This window comes from Psammomys obesus, unplaced genomic scaffold, assembly GCF_907164565.1.
Source record: "Psammomys obesus unplaced genomic scaffold, mPsaObe1.curated_primary_1811, whole genome shotgun sequence".
Lineage (NCBI taxonomy): Eukaryota > Metazoa > Chordata > Mammalia > Rodentia > Muridae > Psammomys > Psammomys obesus.
Window position 1 is genome coordinate 930207 of NW_026592368.1, and position 20303 is coordinate 950509.

The 20303-nt window shown below is 39.8% G+C and overlaps 1 protein-coding gene across 1 annotated transcript in view; it reads left to right on the plus strand.

Moving 5' to 3' along the window:
* LOC129681246 (zinc finger protein 431-like) overlaps positions 1-20303 on the plus strand; it is a 268201-nt gene that overhangs the window by 32330 nt on the left and 215568 nt on the right. The window lies entirely within an intron of this gene.

The following is a 20303-nucleotide window of genomic DNA, read 5'->3' on the forward strand; positions in this document are numbered from 1 at the left end:
CTTTTCCTTTTCAGACAGGACCTGAGGATAGTCATAAACTCACTAGCCAAGGCTATTCTTAAACTTCTGATTCTCCCACGTGTACCGCCTAAGTGCTTTGATTATAAACAATGCCACCATGTCAAATTTTATGTGGTGTTGGACTTGAACCCACAGTTTCATGAATGCAAGGAAAGCACTGTACCAACAGAGCCACTATACCAGCCAATTTTTTCCTCTGATTTCATAGAAAAAAATTTCTCATTGCATTTTCTAAAATTTCTCTTTAATTATTAATAGTTTTGGCAGCCTTCTACCTGTGGGACATATTGTTCACTCTACGGCAGGTTGAATAATGGGCTGAGCAGCTATCCACCTTAATTCCAGGAGGAGGAGGAGAAGAAACATGCCTACTTAGTGCTGGATGACAGAGGGTAAGCTAGGGGAAGACAGGCACAAATGATGATGAAGTACAAATATCTGCAGACTGGAAAAGATCTGGCCCTGAAATGGAAGCCTGAGACAGGAATCACTAAGCCTTGTTCCTTCAGTATACTCTAATCCTAAGGGAGGTGCTCATGTCACTCAAGACTCACTGGCTACTCAGGACATTGAGGCCATCCCCCCAGTCAGAGGAAGAGGCTGGTTTTACTGGGCATCAGGCTTCCTGTTCGCTCTGTAGCTGAGCAGGTTTTAATGGTTGGTGTGCTGTGGTCTGAGTGTAGCTGCTGTGTGCTGTGAGAGAATTTTAGAGTTCCAAAGTCTCAACATGGTGAATGTGTGTCCGCTGCCCCTAACCTGGTGGAGCAGGAGGCCGAATAGTGGGAGCTGCTGTGTAGGGTCCTTCCTTGGGCTGGGTGGGAACCTGCAGCCAGAAGCAGCCATGGGAGAGATCCCTGTCCTATCCACAAACGCAGAGGGGGCATCTGAATATCTTCACTATATTGGTTCAGAGTGGAAGCCGAGAAAACTCACTTCAGGAACAGAAGGTTAAAATGAAAGCTTTATTTTCTGAGACCAGGGAGGTGGCCAGTTCAGGATATGAACGGTTCCCTGGATAAACTTTATTGTATATTTAAAGGGTTAAATCCACAAGGGGAGGGCTGCTTGGTGAGTGCTGGGATCATCCAATCAAATTTTAAAATTGTGTTTAGTTAAGCAAGGGAGTTTCTGTTGGAGTCTGCACTGATCCAGGACACCTGTCTGCAATTCCTTAAACTTTATTCCCAGACATAAGGTCTGGAATCCAAGGTCCTTAATTTACATTCCTAGATGTTTGTTCTGGAGTACACGGTGATAAGGGAACAAAGAAGTGGGTCTTCTTTCCATTAGTAAGTGAGGGCTTTGTAGGTGATATATTTTAACAATTTAGACATCTCTGTTAAGATAACAGCAAGTTTAACCAGTTAATAGATAATTAAGAAAATGTTCCAAGAGGCTGACTGGGAGATGGCTCTGTAAGTGTGGGAATATGAAGTTAGTTTAACATTGCTAGCAAAATGAGGTAGCAAAGTGTAAGAGTTTCTTGGAGTAGACTGTGCTCTGGAGGCTGCTCCTTATACGCTCTAGGGCTACATATGCACAAAGTATTTGCAACAGGGGCAGGAACGTAGAAATATACTTGGCAGGATGCCAAACTTGGAGAGGCCTACTTTCTTTAGTATCTTCTAAAAGTTTTGCCCTTGGTATTTGACACGTAGGTGTAAGATTCATTAAGAATTGTAGAGGTTATAAATAACATCTATGTTGAGTAGATGTTCAGTAGAAACCTGTTATGGAAATGAGTAGAATTGTAGATATAATGGATTTACCAGTGCTTAGAAGCTGCAAGTCACACCACGTATAATTTTGTTAAAGGATGTTTTAAATCATCTCATAGATAAGTATCATGCCAACGTGGCCTGTTAGAGATTAGGAAACATGCTTGCCCAGGAGGATTGTCAACAAATTTGTCTCCAACCATAGCAACTATTGTCCCATATCCATGTTAGAGAAGAGACATCTATCAAGCTGCTCAATGGGTCATTACAGAATCACAGCCAACATTAAAGCCTGGTATGCCATAAAGTTGCAGTTTTATTCTGGAGAAAAGCATAGTTTTGTCACATGGGGAAGATATCTGGGGACAGCCATTTGAACAGGAAAAACACTGCTGTGTTGAGGGCTGGCCTGATCAAACACAGTTCTCCTAGGGGTGGTGATATATGGAGAATGGCATAAGTGCTTCTCACCCCCCTTCTTAGATATGCTTAGCCAAGTCAGTATAGCCTAGGGCATAAGCATTGAAATTTCATCAGGATTCTGAGGTATTGATAATAAAAAAGAGCTAATTTTCTAAAGCCAGGTATATGCCTTTTGAGGTGTTGGGCCAGGGTGTTTGAGGAGGGTTTGCTTCACATTTAGAGAGTCCAACTCTTTCCAACACATACTTACCAGTTTCAAGGCCACTGTGGTCTTGGTAAATAATGTTCATCTTGTGCAGCATTGTTTCACTAGACTCCTTGTGATTTTTCTCCCATTATATGAGTTTCTGATCAATTCATAGATGTGTCCTGTTTCCTTCCATTTCTTCTCTGGAAGGATACAAGATGGCATTCTTCTTAAGAAGCTTAGTTAGGAGAAGACATAGCTTGTGTCAGACCTTCTAAAACCAGCTTTTATACCTTCTCCCTTCAACTTTTCCTATCATTTGAAACCTCTGTCATGACCCTAACACTGTATCAGGGGAGTGGAATACTTAAATAATTCTAGGAACATCTTTGCTGTACAAATCTCCCATCTACCTCAGTGGCCATACTTGAAATCTCTAGTCCATATTGAAATTGTTTACTATGTAACCTGGGGACTGAGCTTAAAAGAGACTTAAGGATGACTGCATATAGGGAATTCAAAATCTTTTTAAAGCTGTATTTTCTTTTAGCCTTAACTAGAGCTGGATGCATGCTAGTATTAAGGAGAATTTTTTATGAACAATTTAATTGCATTACTTTCTCCCTGGGGATGCATACTAATTATAGAACAGGTCCATCTTCAAACTGTTGGAAAAATATTTCTCAGATAAGATATGTTGGTTCAGGTCACATTGATCATAGTCTGTTGTTTGCGAGGGCTTTCCTCTTAGTTGAAACTCCTAAATTCTTAAAGGTTGTACCACAGCAGAATTTTAAAAATTACTCATTTGAGTCATATAATGAGCTCTCTATTTTTGTATGTAGTGGAAAGACAGCTCGGAAAAATGATGGTCAAATTTCTAGACGTTTTCAACATTGCTTTGTAAATTCATTTTTTGTAATAAAATGAATTTACACATCGGTTAGAAACTGTTTTCAAGGAAGGACTGTAGATCAACCTTCAGCAATATTTAATTAACATCCTTTAAACTTTCCACAAGTAGCAACCACAATGATGTGACTTAAGGAACTCAATTCCAACATATAAAAGGAGTTTTTGAGCTGCAAAGGTGTCTCAAGTGTGCAGGCTATGTTGCAGTTAGATAGGACAGATTTCCCATCTTGTGCTATATTTGATGTGGCAGGAAATAGACGTTAAATTAATTTTTAATTTTGTTTTCTTTATGGGAATGAGCGGGGGTGAGTTTGTCTTAAATCACAAGGTGAATAGGGGGACCGCAGTGCTGTAGACCATATTTCTAATGACCTCCATTTACAAATAGCTCTAGCACATGGAAACTCTGTTCAAAAAAAAAAATCAATTGTATCCAGAGGTTTATTTAAACAGGATAGTGTTACTTGAGTTATTTTTGTGAGAGTTTTGAAGTTTGTATTTATTTCTGTATGTATAAAATCATAGGTAACATTGGACTACTTCACATTTTTTGTGGCTGAGTTCCCATAGGTACCTTGATGAAAACTTAACTATTTTATTGGACTTTTGTTCTTGGCATTTTTTCTGCCTTGCTTTATTCTTTCACAAATAATTTTGCACAATCTTCGTTGCTGTGGCTGTACAGTAAATACAGAAGTCATTTTTTTCTATGTGTGTAATATGCTTTCTCAATCATAATGAGAATTCTGAGTTGTTTTCACATGATGATTTCATTTGACAGAATGCCATCATAAAATGGCTGGTTGCCACCAACCATAAAGCATGCATGGACTGGACCTTAGCACCTGACATATATCTTGCTATGGGGCAGCTTTGTCTTCATGCCATTCGCCTAGCAGTTGAAGTGGGGGCTGTCTGTGACATGGACAAGTTGACTGCTTTTGGATCACTTTCCCCTAACTAGGCTGCCTTTTCTGGCCTGAGTGGAAGCAGATGCACTTAGTTTGTATGCAGCTTGATAGGCTGAGGAGAGTTAGTATGGAGAGAGGGTCCCCTTTTTTGAGAAGAATGGGACAAGAAATCGTAGGGACAAGGAGGGTAGGAGGATGATATCAGGAGTAGAGGAGGTATGGAACTTCAAGCAGGATGTAAAGCAAAATAAATAAATAAACCAATGCGGAAAATGGCTGGTTTCTGTGTATGTGAAAGATTCTGTTGATTGATGGTTTCTGTGGAAGGCTCTTCCATTTATGGTGGCAATATTCCTAAGCAAGTGGCCCTGGGATGGATAAGAGAACTAGCTGAGCATGAGACAATGCAGAAACAAGAGAACAGGCCATGAAACAACATTTGCATGTTTTTTGCCTTAGGTTTTTTGAAGCCATATTCTGTAGGTCTCTGAAGTTTTTGAAGACTACCTATCTTTATGTAATTGATCTGTCTACAAATTTATATCTATCTGTGTAACCTAAGATGTATACTCCTATGATAAATTATACTAGTGTCTTACACGACTATGAGTTGATTAACTAATAATTTAACAAGCATTCCTTGTTGTTCTCATGGCTTTCCTGTAGCTGACATTTTGGACATGCAGAAATCCTTTTAGGGGGCTGAAAGGAAATTGGGGAAAAATCGCTAATTAAGCAAGCATTATCATCTGTGGTCTAGTCTTTGAATGTTGAGAAATTTCAGGCTTAATAAAAGTCCTGTTTGGAACAGTCTAAAATTCTGGACCAAGTGAAATTAGTAGCTTTCTTCAACGCTCTCTTGGGAGCATGCTTTGATGAAAAATCACTATTAAAGCAGTTGAGGATGGAACAAGCAGAATGCTGGAACTTGTAAGATACTGAAACAGATATGTCAATGTCTCAGCACGTTGGAAGGATGATTTCTGTCAGGTTTCATCTAGTGTCTCTAGTGTCCAGTCCTTTTGTTCTGCAAACATACAACTTTCCACAAGCATTATGCAGTTATAAAATTATAAATGTATGAGATGTGCGCGATAAAACTAAAATGTAAGCCATTTTTATCTATGCCAATTGAAAGAATGGCATAATAAATTTTGAGAATATTATAGCCAAGGATTTCTCGGCCGTGTATTGTTGAAGTTCTTACTGGAGACATATTTTATGTGTCAGTCAGTTTCAGAGTTTTTCCCATGTAAAGGGATCAGCAATATGTTACCATTATTATTGAATATACAATCATTATCATGTTAAAATCAAAACAAGGTTGTATAAATCAAAATTTCATTTTTGGGCTCTTGGGTGCCTGTTTTATTAGGCCAAGCTGCCTATTTCCTGAGAGAAGGCCTTCCATTGCTGAGACAAATTGGTTGCCTTGAGCAATAAAAAAGGCATGCTTTAAGTAAACTTTTTATAAACTCCTTTGTAATTTAGAGTTTAAGCATACCTGGCCATCTTGTACCTATTTAGAGGTTTAGGCCTAGGTTTTTACATGTGTTGTAGCTGTTTTTGTACTATCCTCTATAGAATGGGCAGTTATCCCTTCATAACCAAACTTAATAAAAACTACCTTTTACCTTTAGTATTTAAGCAAACCCTAGGCATCTTGTACCTAGATTTTAACATTGGCTGTGGCTATTCTTTGGCTTGCTGCTTTTTTATACAGAATGGGAAATTAAGCCTTTATAGGTAAACTTCATATAAACTCCCTTTTACCTTTAGCATTTAAACATATCCTAGGCATCTTGGACCTGGGTTTTGACATTTGTTTTGTCTATCTTTGGCTTGCCCCTTCTTTGATATGGATGGACAGTTCTGCCTTTTAAACATATGAATTATAATTTCTGAGCTTTTAGGACTTAACTAGGCTGGTGTATACTTTGCCACCTGTAAGCCTCCTGTGTCTTTTTTTACATCAAGCATGATCAACATTTGTCTCCTGTGAACATGTCTCAAAGTTGAAAGGATAAGCCTGCTTCTAGAGCAGTGTGACATCTTAATTTAGTTAGCATTTAAAAGTTTTTATACATGGGAGGCATGCAGTTTGCATGTTTGTCTCCCAGCCTAATTTTGAGTACTTACATTGACCAACAGAACATATTTCTTATGCCGAAATACCCTTTTATACCAGGTTCATGGAAGTACCAGTTTTTTAGATTAGCTGGTCTTTTTAGATCAATGTGACATCATTTGTCTCTACATAAACCTAAAATTGGTATGTATCCAATCTTTAGAACAGTAAAGACATAGCATTTATTATTAAGAAAAAAGAACTTACATGGTAATCTTAAGGAAAATGTTGTCATTTTGAATCTTAGACTATCTCTGCAAGTGGCTATACAGTTGGAGATGCCACCCTTTTATTATATAAATTAGACTGATCAGGAACTCAGTGATTTGCCTGATTCTTTTTACTTTGTGTTGGGATTGAAGGAATGTGCCTTCACCAACTTGTTTAAATATTCTCAAATCCATATCATTGTAAAGCAAAACCTTTAAATGAAAATTAAGCAAAGCGACAAGAAAATATTACATTTTGGGTCAGTTGTGTGAATTAGACTGTAACAAGCAGTTACAGTTGTTTTTTGGATTTAGTCGTTGTTATATTTAAATGGCGGACCTTTACCAGAAAGAGCTGACAAGTATCTTGCAGCTAGAGAGCTTTGGATTTTAGTCATTATTAATCTAATTTTTATTAGGGGGAATGCCCTTTCTATTATCTGTAACTTAGTATTCCAATCTTTGGGTTTTCTCCCATTTTCTCCTTGAACTTTCTCTTAGAAGGCAAAGACCCATCACCATTAAACATATTGCAACTAGATCCATGAATATGACAACCAAAACAAAGCCAATGGGATTAAAACCCCCTCTCCCATGGCATTTTTTTTGTTCTTGTTTTAGATGCACTTCTATGCCAGGCTCTGTCTAGAGATCTATCTGCCTCCAGTTCCTTTCCTTCCAGCCATGGCTGCTGCTATTGCTCTGAGCCAGCCACAGTATAAGGAAGCCATGCTTGTGTCCCCCTCCTGTTAGACTGTAGCAGCTGTCAGTTTTGTTATGTTCAGTCTCAGATCTGCCCACAGTAGGCTGTCTTTTGCTCCTGGGCTGACCACGGAGATTTTAGGTTTTAAATTTGGGTTGTATCATTGGTATATCATTGGTATCCCACCAAATTATGTTGAAGTATGAGCTAAAGGGTGTCTATACTTAGATTTAGTTGGGTGCCATTTGCTGTGTTTCTTAATGATTACTATTATTTACCTTTAGTTAAGCAGTGGTTTTTCGCTGCCCGCAGCGACAGTTGAATCTGCCTAAGTGAGGGCTGGGAGAAAAAGAGCAGGGTGACACAAGGAAGACACCAAGTCAAGACTCTGATCAAGGTGCCATTTATTGAGCCTTTAAACAGTGCTTATAAACAAAATGTCACAAGCAATTATCTCACGGTAACAGTTTCACTTAGCAAAGTGGCTGAGGATTTACTTAATACAAAAATTTTACTTATCTGGTTTCCATGGTTGCAGTGAAATTGATGTAGTATATTTTAATTAACATGCAAAATAATAAATTTTAAAGAAAAAATGGCATAGCAGTTAAGAGCACTGGGTGTTGTTACAGAAGACACAGATCACAGTTTAGAAACCAGCTAGTAGCTGACCATCTGTAGTTTCATTTCCAAGGAATCTGATGGCCCTTTCTGGTATTTGTAGGTACTGTGCAAAGACACATGCAAAACATCGATATAAATTAAAATAAAGCTTAATGAGATGGAATTTGCTGCAGTGATGTCATATCCCTGAGAGAGACTGCGGCTAGGGCTAGTTGAAATGAACTGATTTTTGTCCTGCATATTAGCAGTTGTGGTATTGTTGTGAGCCAGCCTCCTCAAAGGCAAAAGCCACTATATTCTGAAGTTAGAATAGCTCAGTATAGCTTTCATCAAAGATCTGCAAACACAGTGCTCATAGTTAATTTTTCTGTGATGTTTTCTGCATGAGAGTTCTCTCACCTTTTTATGTGTGGGAATTTTGACAATCATAAATCCTTTAAATCTATCTTCTAGATTATATATTGTGCTCTAGAAGACAGATTTGCTCAGAAGAATTTTGTCTGCTTTCAGGACTATACTTTCAGTCTTCTGTTCCTATTGGAATTAGTCAAAGTTTAACCTGGAATCTGAACCTGAAAGAGATTTAAGGGTGACAGCATATGTGGAATGCAAAATCTGTTGTAGTCAATTCCTCTTTGAGCAGTATACATAGTTGAATGCATTCTGCCTTTGAAGATGTTTCTATATTAAAGTCTTAGATGTAGGGAGTTATTTTTTCCTGTGAAGGATGTTAATTCTAGAACATCTGCAGCCCAAAGCTTTTAGAAAAATGTTTCTGAGTCAGCCTCTTCTATGTTGACTCATTTGACCTTAATCCCAATATGTTGCTGTTCAGTGCAATGATCTTGTTATCTTGATTAGGGTAAATAAAATTTCAGTTACAGGGCAGTACCACCACTGAGTTTTAAAATTACCCATTAGAGTCATATAGTTAACCTTCCATTGCAGTAGCAGAAAAAAAAGGCACTTGGAGCTCGGCTTTTGACTTCAGACCAGAATAGGAGGACTCACTTATTGTGCACTTCACGGGGAGAAATAGGATATATAAATCGCTGCTGGTGTCACCATTGTGAAAAAGGATCTCATCATGATCTTACTATTTTACAGCACATATGAATTAGTGTCAGATGAATGAAGACAAACCAGTTTGGTAGGTGTACAATTGGGGAGAATAGCTTGATCCAAAGAATATTAAATATCCAACTAGATGACTGTCTTTTCCAGATATGTCTTATCCAGTTAAACATTTATGTCAGTCCTGAGGGTTGAGGCACAAGCCATTCATTGTAGCTGTGTGTGTCAGGTTACAGATCTAAACAAGCATCATTGTGCTTGAGCGAAGGGCACACAGCATCTTGTGAATGCCATTAACTCTGCCAGGAAATTGCCTGATATTTTTCAAGTCACTATAGCTATGGTCTTTTTTTTTCAATTATATTTATCTTTTTAAAAAGTGGATTATTGAGTTCTATTAAATCTGATTGTCTTGAAATGCACCACTGCTCTAATCTCTTATGTGTTGTTATTCCTGATGCTTCCATGTCATTGGGGATGTTTTTACATTTTTTCAAGTGCTGTTGATTGTTCTTCTGTATAGAGCAATGCCTCCTATAGCCCTGGCTTGCCTCCTGACATGATATTGAGAATTGCTTTGAACACTCTATCCTACCTCTGCTGCACAATTCTGGGAAAAAAAGTCCTAAAATTCCTTCCATGTTAGATCTTGACTGGTGAGTGAAAAAGAAAAACAGGCCAGTGAATTGAGTGTCCTCCAGTCTCTCTCGCTCGTAGTATGCTTACTAAGTGAAGGCCTTATGCAGGAATTGAGCTCTATGACCAGATTTTAAGCTGATATAGTCATAACAGAGAAAGTGATAGACAAGAAGGAGGGAACAGCTTTCCTGCTTTGACAGTAGTTGACATTAGCAATGTGTAGAGAGGTAACCAATTTTATGATGATCAACACTTCTCAGGCCCACACACAAAAGTATGTGGGGGGATGGGTATTAACTTTATCTTTTGGGAGGTCCTGGGTGTTCATTTCTTTAGGAAGCTGGTATCTAAATGGGTCAAAATCAGCAACAGTCTATATTCTTCTCAGAAGACAAGATGTGATTTTTATAGTGGTGCCCTTGACCAGAAAGAATGCCAAAAGAGCAGGCTGAATTGATGTTTATGGATGCAGCTGGAAATCTTCTCATTTTAGAGGTGAGGCATGGGTTTCTCAGGGAGTCAGAAGTAAAGAATATAGGGTTCTAATGTTGGGTCCAGGGCAGACACATAAGATTAACCCAGGGGGTCACACATGGTGGAGGGCAGGTCTACAAATTGATGGATGGGAAGCCCCAGACAGGTTTTTAGAGAGGGTTCCTGGGAAAGATGCATAGGGATCCTGATCCTGTTTAGGGAGCCGTGAAGGAGGTCTTAGATTCCCTGAGAGGGACCTGTAGTGATACTGAAAAAGTGTGTGGGAGGAGACCTGAGTTCCAGGGTCCAGAGCTGGGAGTACTTTGTTAATGATGCTAGCATGTTTTTGGAGGTGTGGCGATGCCAGGTCATGTTCTTAGCTGGGATTCCCCACAGTGCCCTAGAGCACTTGATGCCTCTAGGAGAAGAGGCCATCTGGTACAGGTCTACTGAATGGAGAGTGCCACCATCTCAGTGCCAAGCTTCACTGTACTGCTTCTCCAATGCCCGAGGTCACACCCTGCAACCCCTGCATCCTAAGCTCTGTCTTTGGGCTTCCTGGATCCAGAGGACATTGACAGCTCCCCAGCTGCCATTTCTCCCAGAGATGGAAGCCACTGCCCTGACCCACTGCAATCACATTCAATTAATTCACTGCCCCTTAGGTACAGTTAAAAAGAGTGATAAGAGAACCGGCCAATCTATATGTGACCCACAAGGCGGGGCCCAGACTAGCGGATTCCTCCCCAGTCATGAGATGTCTATTTTCTACTACAACCTTGGCCCTAGGAAAAGGTACGCTGTGAAGATTGACATGGAAGCAGCCAGTGATACTGGTGGAAGGCAGGCTCTTGTGGTATTTGACCAATGGAGTCATGAGAAAGGATATGAGGTTGGTGTCCTCGGAAGTGGGACTTGAGGCCACGGACTAAATGACATGGAGGAGGAGCTAGTTGAAGGGCCATGTCCTAGTGCAAGTATAGGTGGGATCAGACAATGGTGGGGCTACTGGCTTGGGTCTTAGAAGATGTGACCAGAAAGAGCATCTTTGGAGTTCAGGTCTGTGCCAGTGGCAGTGTGGTTAGGTCAGGTCTGTTGTTCAAATCTGGCATCAAAACTCTGATTGCATCATCTACCTATCTGAACTGTTGTGTGTGTTGGGGCAGAGCCATGGTGGGGGGAGGGCAGACGTATGTGTTTTGTGTCAGGTCTTTTTGGTCAACAGCCAAGCATGTTAAAGCTGCTTATAAAAGCTTGAACAATGAGTGAATGAGCCCATTATGCTTTTGATTCCTCTTCTCTTCCTGTTCCTTCCCCTTTCTTTTTTTTTTTCTGAGTTTTGAGATACACTCTCCTGTAGACCAGGATAACTTCAAACTTTTCTGTGTAACAGAGGGTGACTTTGAACTCCAGATCCTTCCTCCTCCACCTCCCATTCACCACCATGGCCGGACCCTAGATTCTTTTAATAAGTGAGGTCAAAGGCCATGTTTGGACCATCTGTGACAGCCAGCATGACATATAAAATTGATTATTCTATCTTGTGGGAATGGGCCTTGGACAGGGTGGGTAGGGAGGGATGTGTCATAGAAGGAAAGGTGAGATCATAGATTCAGCAGGAGTCGTGATTCTCCTCTGGGCAAGACTGCTGAGTAGTTGATGGCAGCATGATTCACAGAAAGAGTTCTACATGAGTCTAGGTAAAATAAAATTCAGCATGGTAATGAATAGCTTAAGTTATGAGAAGCCATCTTGTGTGCACCTGTGATAGGGCACTGAAATCAAGTTCCAGGAAAAAATATGGAATGTACATTTGGCAGAAAACAAAGTGAACTCCCCTAGCAACAGCCAATCAGAACAAAATGGAAAATTCCCCAATATTCCAGATGTATTTTCAGATAGCTTAGAATAGCAGTTATTGTTAAGCATCAGTGGTCACCTCACTCCTCAAGTTTTACCCAGTCCCATAACACCAAGGCATGGAAATCCCCTGCTTGCAGTTTTTCCTTTTAAAATTCCTGTTCACCCAGCGCTTGGGATCCCACTTCTCTACTGCTGTATCAGTGAGATGTGGGTCCCAAGTTGGATTGCTCTCTCAATAAAGTTCTCTTGTTTTCCCAAGGGCTTGTCTCCTGGTGGTTTCAGAGGATCTCAAGATCAGGGCATAATAGTAACTGTAGATAAGGGGACAGGAGGAAAAACAAGGATATCTATTCAGAGGAAGGAATGTCAGGATCTCTAAAGTCTGAGATCTTAACCTTTCATATAGTTGGGGATTCTGTTTTATCATGGGAGTAACAGTTGACATTCTTGTGGGCCTTTAATTTATTTTTTTTTAATCAGGTATCATCATGGGAGGAAACCCTACCCTATCAGAACACTAGGGAAAGGGCATACTGGGAGAAAAGTGAGGGTGGGTGGCACAAGGAGGAGATGTGGGAGGGGGCTGCAGCAGGGATACAAAGTGAATGGATTGTAATAAATGAATGAATAAACAAATAAATAATGTTTAAAGAAATAATTTATTTTTGACATAGTTTCTCTACATAGCCATAGATGGACTTCAACTCACAGTGCAGCTGAGACTGGCATCAAACTCTGAATTTACCTACCTTGGCTTCCAGAGTATAGAGATTACTGGTTTGTATTACTAGGGCCACACATATTCTCTCCCTCTACATTGCACACATTAAAATTCTGAAGCTGTCAAGAAAGTACAAAATGTTACTAAATCTCACGTGATACAAACCAATGAACTGCTCCTGCCATCCACTTTCCTCTGTTGCTTTATGCCATTTTAAAAAAGATGTTCTTCTACAACCAGTTTGTGTCCTGGCTTCTGATGAACAGCATCAAGATGATATGGACCTCCTCCAGAGGCTGTAGCTCAGTTGGTAGAGTGACTAGCTAACATGCATGAAGCCCTGGGTTTGATCCTCAGCACTTTTGTAAGAGAGATATGGTAGTAAACACCTGTAGTCCCCAGCAAAGGAGAGGGAAAGGTAGAAAGACAGAAACTCAAGGTCATTCTCAGCTACATGTAGAGTTTGCAGGCAGCCTAGGTTATGTGGAACCATATCTCAAAAGGGGAGGAGCACCTGGCCAGGTGGGTCAGGAGTTAACATTGGTAGTTACTCTTGCATATGACCTGAGGTCACTTCCCAGCACCCACATATCATGGCTCATGGCCACCCGTAACTCCAGCTGTAGGGTAGCTGATTTGCCTTTTAGCCTGTTAATGAAGTGAAATTATTTTGAAAAAAAAAATTAAATTCTCTTATATGTTTATTTATTTGGTCGGTTGGTTGGTTTTGTTTTTTCAAGACAGTGTCTCACTATGTAGTCCTGGATGTCCTGGAATTGCTCTGTACACCAGGCTAGACTTGAGCTCACAGGATCTGCCTGCATCTGCCTCCCAAGTGCTGTTATTCAAGACTTTATTTATTTGTTTTTTTTTTTTTTTAATTCCGTACCTCTTTTTGTCATCTGAGGCGGCCAGAAGAAGTCACAAAATCCTGTGGAGGTGGACCAGCTGCTTTGAGCCACCCTAAGTGGATACTGTGAATTAAACTTAGATTTATTTTTGGAATAGCAGGAAGTGTTTTATCCACTGAGCCATTTAGCTCATTTTTGCCCTCTCAGTTTTTTTTTTATTATTATTTTTAATAGATATAAGTAAATTTGGGTAATCTGGGTTGTTAGCTCAATGGTAGGAAGTGTGCTAAGCATATATGAGACCAAAGATTTCATCCTCAATGCTGAAAAAACAAGCTTGTTTTGTTTTGCTTTTCCTTTTCAGACACGACTTCATTTAGCTGAGAATGGTCAGAAACTCACTAACCAAAGATATGCTTGAACTTCTGATTCTTCTACATGTACTTCCTAAGTGCTTTAATTACAGGGAATGCCACCATGTCAAGTTTTATGTGGTGTTGGGCTCGAACCCCCAGCTTCATGCATGCTAGGCAAGCACTATACCAGCTGAACCACAGCCCCAGCCCATTTTTTTCTGTGAAGTCATAAGGAAAAAAATCTCATTGCAGTTTCTAAAAATCTTTCTTTAATTCTTAATATTCTTGGCACTCTTCCACCAGTGGGACAGATTTTTCACTCCCCTGTTGAATAATGGAATGTGTGCCATTATCCACTTTGATTCCAAGAAAAAGAGGGAAGTACCTACTGAGTGCTGGAAGACTGAGGGTAGGCTAGGGGAGGACAGAGCAAAATGATACTGAAATACAAAACTGCAGATCTGGAAAAGGTGTGGCCCTGAAATGGGAGCTTGGACCAGAGATCACTAAACCTTTTTCTTTCAGTACACTCTAACCCTAAAGGAGATGCTCATGTCACTCAAGACTCACTGGCCAATCCTAACCTTGAGTCCATCCCTCCAGTTAGAGGAAGAGGTGGGTTTTTCTAGGCATCAGGCTGCATGTTTGCTCTGTAGCTGAGCAGGGTTGCATGGTAGGTGTGCTGTGGTCTAAGCACAAGTGTGTGTGCTGTGAGGGAATTTCAGCTGATTTCCAAAGTCGAAACATGGTGAGTGTGTGTTCGCTGCTCCCAACCTGGTGGAGCTGGTGGAACAGCAGGAGCTGCTGTTTAGGGTCCTTACTGGGGCTGGGTGGGAACATGTAGCCAGTAGTGGCTACAGGAGTGATTCCTTCTCCTAGCCATGACCACAGCTGGGGGAATTTGAATATTTTCACTATATTGGGTTTGGGGTTGAAGCCGAGAAAACTCACTTCAGGAACAGAAGGTGAAAATGAAACATTTATTTTCTCAGCTCAGGGAGGCAGCCAGTTCTGGATTCGAACACATCCAAGAGGGTAAGCTATACTATATATTTTAAGGAAGAAATCTACAAGGTGAGGTACCCTTGCTGTCAGGGTCATCCAATCAAAATTTAACATTGTGGATTTATCAAGGTTGTTTCTGTTGGAGGCTGGTTCTGATCCAGGACAACTGGCCTCATTGCCTTTAACTATTTACTGAGACATTCGATCTAGAATCCAAGGTCCTCATTTTATACTCTTATATATTCACTCAGGAGTTAAAGTTCAGGGAACAAAGAAGTGGGCCCTCTCTTCAATAGTACATGAGGTATTTGTAGGTGATATATTTTTACAATGTAAGGCACCATGGTTAAGGCAACAGCAAGTTTAACCAGTTAACAGATAATTAGGAAAATGTTTCAAGGGGCCAGGTGGGACATGGCTCTGCAAGTTTGGGAATGTGAACTTAGTTTAACCTTGCTAGCAAAATATAGGAAGCAGTGTGTACAAGTTGCTTGGAGAAGGCTGGGTTCTGGAGGCTCCCTCCTTACACATTATGGAGCTTCATGTTCACAAATATTTGCAGCAGGAACTTGAACATAGATATGTCCTTGGTAGGATGTGAACTCAGGCCTAGTTTCTAGTATGTTCTCCAAGTTTTGACCTTGGCATTTAACATTTAGGTATAAGATTCATTTGGAGTTAATTTTGTGGAGGTTGAAATGACATATGTGTTGAGTAGCACTTCATTATAAAGCTGTGCTATAAAAGCATAGAATTGTTGATGTAAGGGATTTATCAATGCTTAGGTGGCAGGAAATCACACCAAGTAGAATTTAGCTAAGGGCTAAGTAGATAAGGTCACTTTAAGTTGTTTTCATGGGATTTGTGATGTTTGTGTTTATTTAGTTTCTATATGTATACAAGCATAGGTAACATTGGTCTGCTTCACACTTTTTCTTGGTTGGGTTTCCTTGGGTATCTCGATGGACATTTGACTAGATTATTGGGCTTATGTTCTAGGAATTTTTGCTTTATTCTTTCACAAATATTGTGCACAATCTACATTGTTTTTACTGTAAAGTAAGTGCAGAAGTTATATTTTATCTCTGTGTGTAAAATGTATTCATAATCCTGAGAATTCTCAAGGTTTATTTTTTCACATGGTAAATTCAGTTGGCAGCATGACACATGCCATCATAAAATGACTGGTGTCACTATCCAAAGAGCACACATGGGCTGGACCTTGGCACCCTACACACATCTAGCTGATTGGCAGCTTTGTCTTCATATCAGTCACCTAACATTTGAAATGGGGGCTGTCTGTGACATGGACACATTTGCTTGTTTATGAATCACTTTGCCCTTGCTGGGCTGCCTTCTCTGACCTCACTGGAGGAAGATGCACTTAGTTTGTATGCAACTTGATGTGCTGAGGACAGTTGGTATAAGGAGGTTCCCCTTTCATGAGAAGAGGAGGAGGAGTAGGGGAAGAGGATGGGAGGATGATAACAGGAGGAGAGGAGGTATGGAGCTGCAAGCAGGATATAAAGTAACAAAATAAATAAACTAATGAGAAAATGAAAGTTTTCTATGTAAATGAGAGATTATGTTGACTGAGGATTTCTACTGAAGGCTCTTCAATTGATTGTGACAATATCTCTGAGCAAGTGGCCCTGTACTGGAAAAGAGAGCTAGCTGAGCATGGAATGATGAAGATACAAGAGCACAAGGCAGTAAACAATATTTGTCATGGTTTTTGCCTTATTTTTCTTGAAACTTGAATTTCTATCCTAGGCTTCCACAATGATGGACTGTGGTCTGACAGGACTAAACAAGTAAACCCATTCATGACCTGAGATGTTTTTGTTTAGAGTATTCAATCACAGCAGCACAGTAGCAGGTTAGGAAAAAAAATGTATGCCAAAAGTGACTTTGCTCCTGGACAGACCTGAGAATGTTCTCTTTTTAGAGGATTGTGGAAAATATCAGATCTTGAGATGGCAAAAGTCCAGAGCTTAATTGGCTCTTCCTTTAAGACCTCGAAGTTCAGAATGTTGAGTGTAGTGCATACAGAGGAAGTGGATAGCCTAGGATTTCTGTGGAAAATCAACTCCATAGAAATTTAAGCTATAGGTCATTTGAGTGGTAATTTGGCCCCAAATCTTTCTTAGTCTGCTCATGTTCTAAGAAATTAAGTAAGGCAGAACTGAAAAATGCTAAATGATTTCCTAGATGGTGATGTTTGCTTTTAAACCTGGCTTGGATGTTAGTCAAGGCTACATTTGAAATCTTGATTCTCATGTGAGAGCCTTCAGAGTATGAGTCCAAGGATGGAAGATGTACCCACAATATGTTCTGTGTTGTCAACATATTTTACCAATGTTAATATTAAGATGCTTAATAGAATATATGTGTATATATGTTTGTATGTATTGTTTGAAGTTACATGAATCTTCATGTTGTCATCTGTTACTATAAGGGACATCATGCTGAAGTTCTGCCTTCTAAGAGAATTATCTAGATTGCTAGATAATGTAACAACAGTTACATTTCTTTTAAAAAAAGCATGTTATATGTGTGTAATGTAACTGTGAGTTCTTAGGTCATTACAGATATGTGAAGACATGATGACAATTTTTGGGATTTATTATGACCATTCCTACACGATGGTCAAGATCATGTTGCCAGTTTGCACTTTGGATTTTTTAGACAGTGTATTTTTTTATTTTTATTCTCTTTTATTTATTACAATTTGTTCTTTTGTATCCCAGCTGCAGCCCCTCCCTTCTGCCTTCCCAATCCCACTGTCCCTCTCTCTGAGTCTATTAAATTAAAAATTATGTTTTTTGACTTTACAACCCAATGTGATCCCTCCTTCCTGTGCTCTCAGTCCACCCTCAAACATGTCTCTCTCCTCCCAGAGAAGGGTTGCCCTCCTCTCCCTGTATCAACCCCTGGCAACACACATTAAGTCACATCAGGACTAATATATCCTCATCCACTGAGGCCAGGCAAGGCAGCCCTGACAAGGGGAGGCAGTAGAGTTCACATTACTCCACTTCCCACTCCACCCACATGGACCAAGCTGGTCATCATACAGATAAGTTCAGTGGGCTTAGGTCCACACTATGCATATGCATGCTCCTTAGTTGATGTCTCATTTTCTGTAACCCCACTGGGTCTGGGTTACTTGTCTCTGTTGGTCTTCTTGTGGCTTTCCATCCCCTCCAGGTTCTTTGATCTTTCCCCTAGTACTTCCACAAGATCCCCAGAGAGATCCACCTCCCTGCTTAGTTGCAAGTTCCAGCATCTGTCTCCATTGGTTGCTGGGTGGAGCCTCTGAGATAACAGACACGTTAAGGCTCATCTACAAGCTCAGCAAAGCAACATTTACAGTTTCATTGGCTGGCTCTCTAGTGTAAGCTAGGTCTCAGGTTCACCCAATTATTGGTTGGACTTTCCCTCAATCTTTGTTCCCTCATTATCCCTAAACTTGTAAGCAGGGTAATTTTGGGATCATGGGTTTTGTGGTCCAGTTGTTGTTTCTTCTCTCCCCTAGTCCTGACTAGGAGGTGGTCACTTCATTTTCCATGTTTCTTTTTCCCTGCCCCTCTCTTAGAAGTCTCAGCTAGAGTCAAACCCAGTCACACCCAGGTCCTCTCAGGAACCTTCCCTATCAAATGAGAAACCACCTCAGTCTCCTTTCTTGTTCTCAACCCTCTCACCTCCTACTACAATTCTCCCCACATCTGATACCCGCATTTCCCCCCTCCCTATTCCAACTTCTGCCCAGTTCCCTCTCTTAATCCACTTCTGCTGTCTGTTCTGTTTTCTATTCTGAGTGACATTCTGGCAAGCTCCCATGGACTCTTCTTTGTTACTTAGTTTCTTTGGGTGTGTGAATTGTAGTATCCGTTTCCTGTACTATAGGTCTATTATCTGCGTATTAGCAATGTGTTTCTTTCTGTGTCTTGGTTATCTCTCTAAGAATGATCTTTTCTAGTTCGATCCATTTGCCTGTAATTTCCATGGTTTCTTATTTTTAATAACTGAGAAGTATTCCATTGTGTAAATGTACTAGATGTTCTTTATCCATTCTTCACTTTCTGGCTGTTATGAATAGAACAGCTATGAATATATTAGAACAAATGGAACATCTTTTGGATGTATTCCCTGGAGTGGTACAGATGGGTATTGAGGTAGAACTATTCCCAATTTTCTTGAATGCACCAGTTTGATTACCAGGGAAGTTATACAAGTTTACACTCCCATCAGCTCTGAAGGAAAGTTCCCTTTTTTCCACATCCTCACCAGAATGTGTTGTCAATTTAGTTTTTTTTTAATTTTTATTTTAGCCATTTGAGTGGTATAAGATACTTTCTTTTTTCCATTGTATGATTTTGACTTCTTTGTTGAAAGTAAAGTTACAATAGGAGTGTGGGTTTATTTCTGTGTCCTTATTCCAATTGTACAGGATTCTACTGCTATCAAGGGCATTTTATTTTTCCATTTGAAGTTAATGTTTGCTCTTTCAAGGTCTGTAAAGAATTGTGTTGGAATGTTGTTGGGAAATGGATTGAACCCATAGACTGCATTTTTAAGAATGCTGTTTTAGAGAAGGTGGATAAAGGGAGGGTTTGTGAAGGAAGGAGGAAGTACGCTACAGGGGGGATACAAAGTGAATAATGTATAATTAATAATTTTTTTAAAAAAAGAATGCTGTTTTACTATGTTAATCCTATATATCCATGAGTTTGGGAGATCTTTCCATCTTCTGATATTTTCTTCAGTTTCTTTCTTTAAAGACTTCAAATTCTAGTCATAGAGGTCTTTCACTTCATGTTGTTTGTGGATACTGTTCAGGGTGTTGTTTCCCAAATTTCATTCCCAACACATTTTTCATTTGTGTACAGGACTAATGAAATTTTTAATGTGTTCCTAACCACTTTGTGGAAAGTATTTTTCAACTGTAGGAATTTTCTGGTAGAATTTCTTGGGTCACCTAGGTATACTAGTAAATCATCTGTGAATAATGATACTTTGAATTTTTCCTTTCCAATTTGTATCTCCTTGATAACCTTCAGTTGTCTTATTGCTTTACTAGGACTTAAGGAGTATACTGAAGAGATATGGAGAGGGGAGGCATCCTTGTCCTGTACCTCATATGAGTGGAATTTCTTTAAGTTTCTCTCCAAATATGTGATGTTAGCCCTCACTTGCTTTTTACTGCCTTTATTATGTTAAGTATGTGCCTCATTCCTTATATGTATGCCTGATTTCTCCAAGTCTTTTAACATGAAGGGGTGTTAGATTTTTGTCAAAGGCTTTTTCTCATCTGATGATCATGTGATCATGGTCTTTCAGTTTGTTTATATGGTGGATTACATTGATGTATTTTCATATGTTGAACCATCCCTGTATCCCTGAGATTAAGCCAATTTGTTCATCGTGTATATCTTTGATGTATTCTTAGATTTGTTCTGCGAGTATTTTATAGAATAT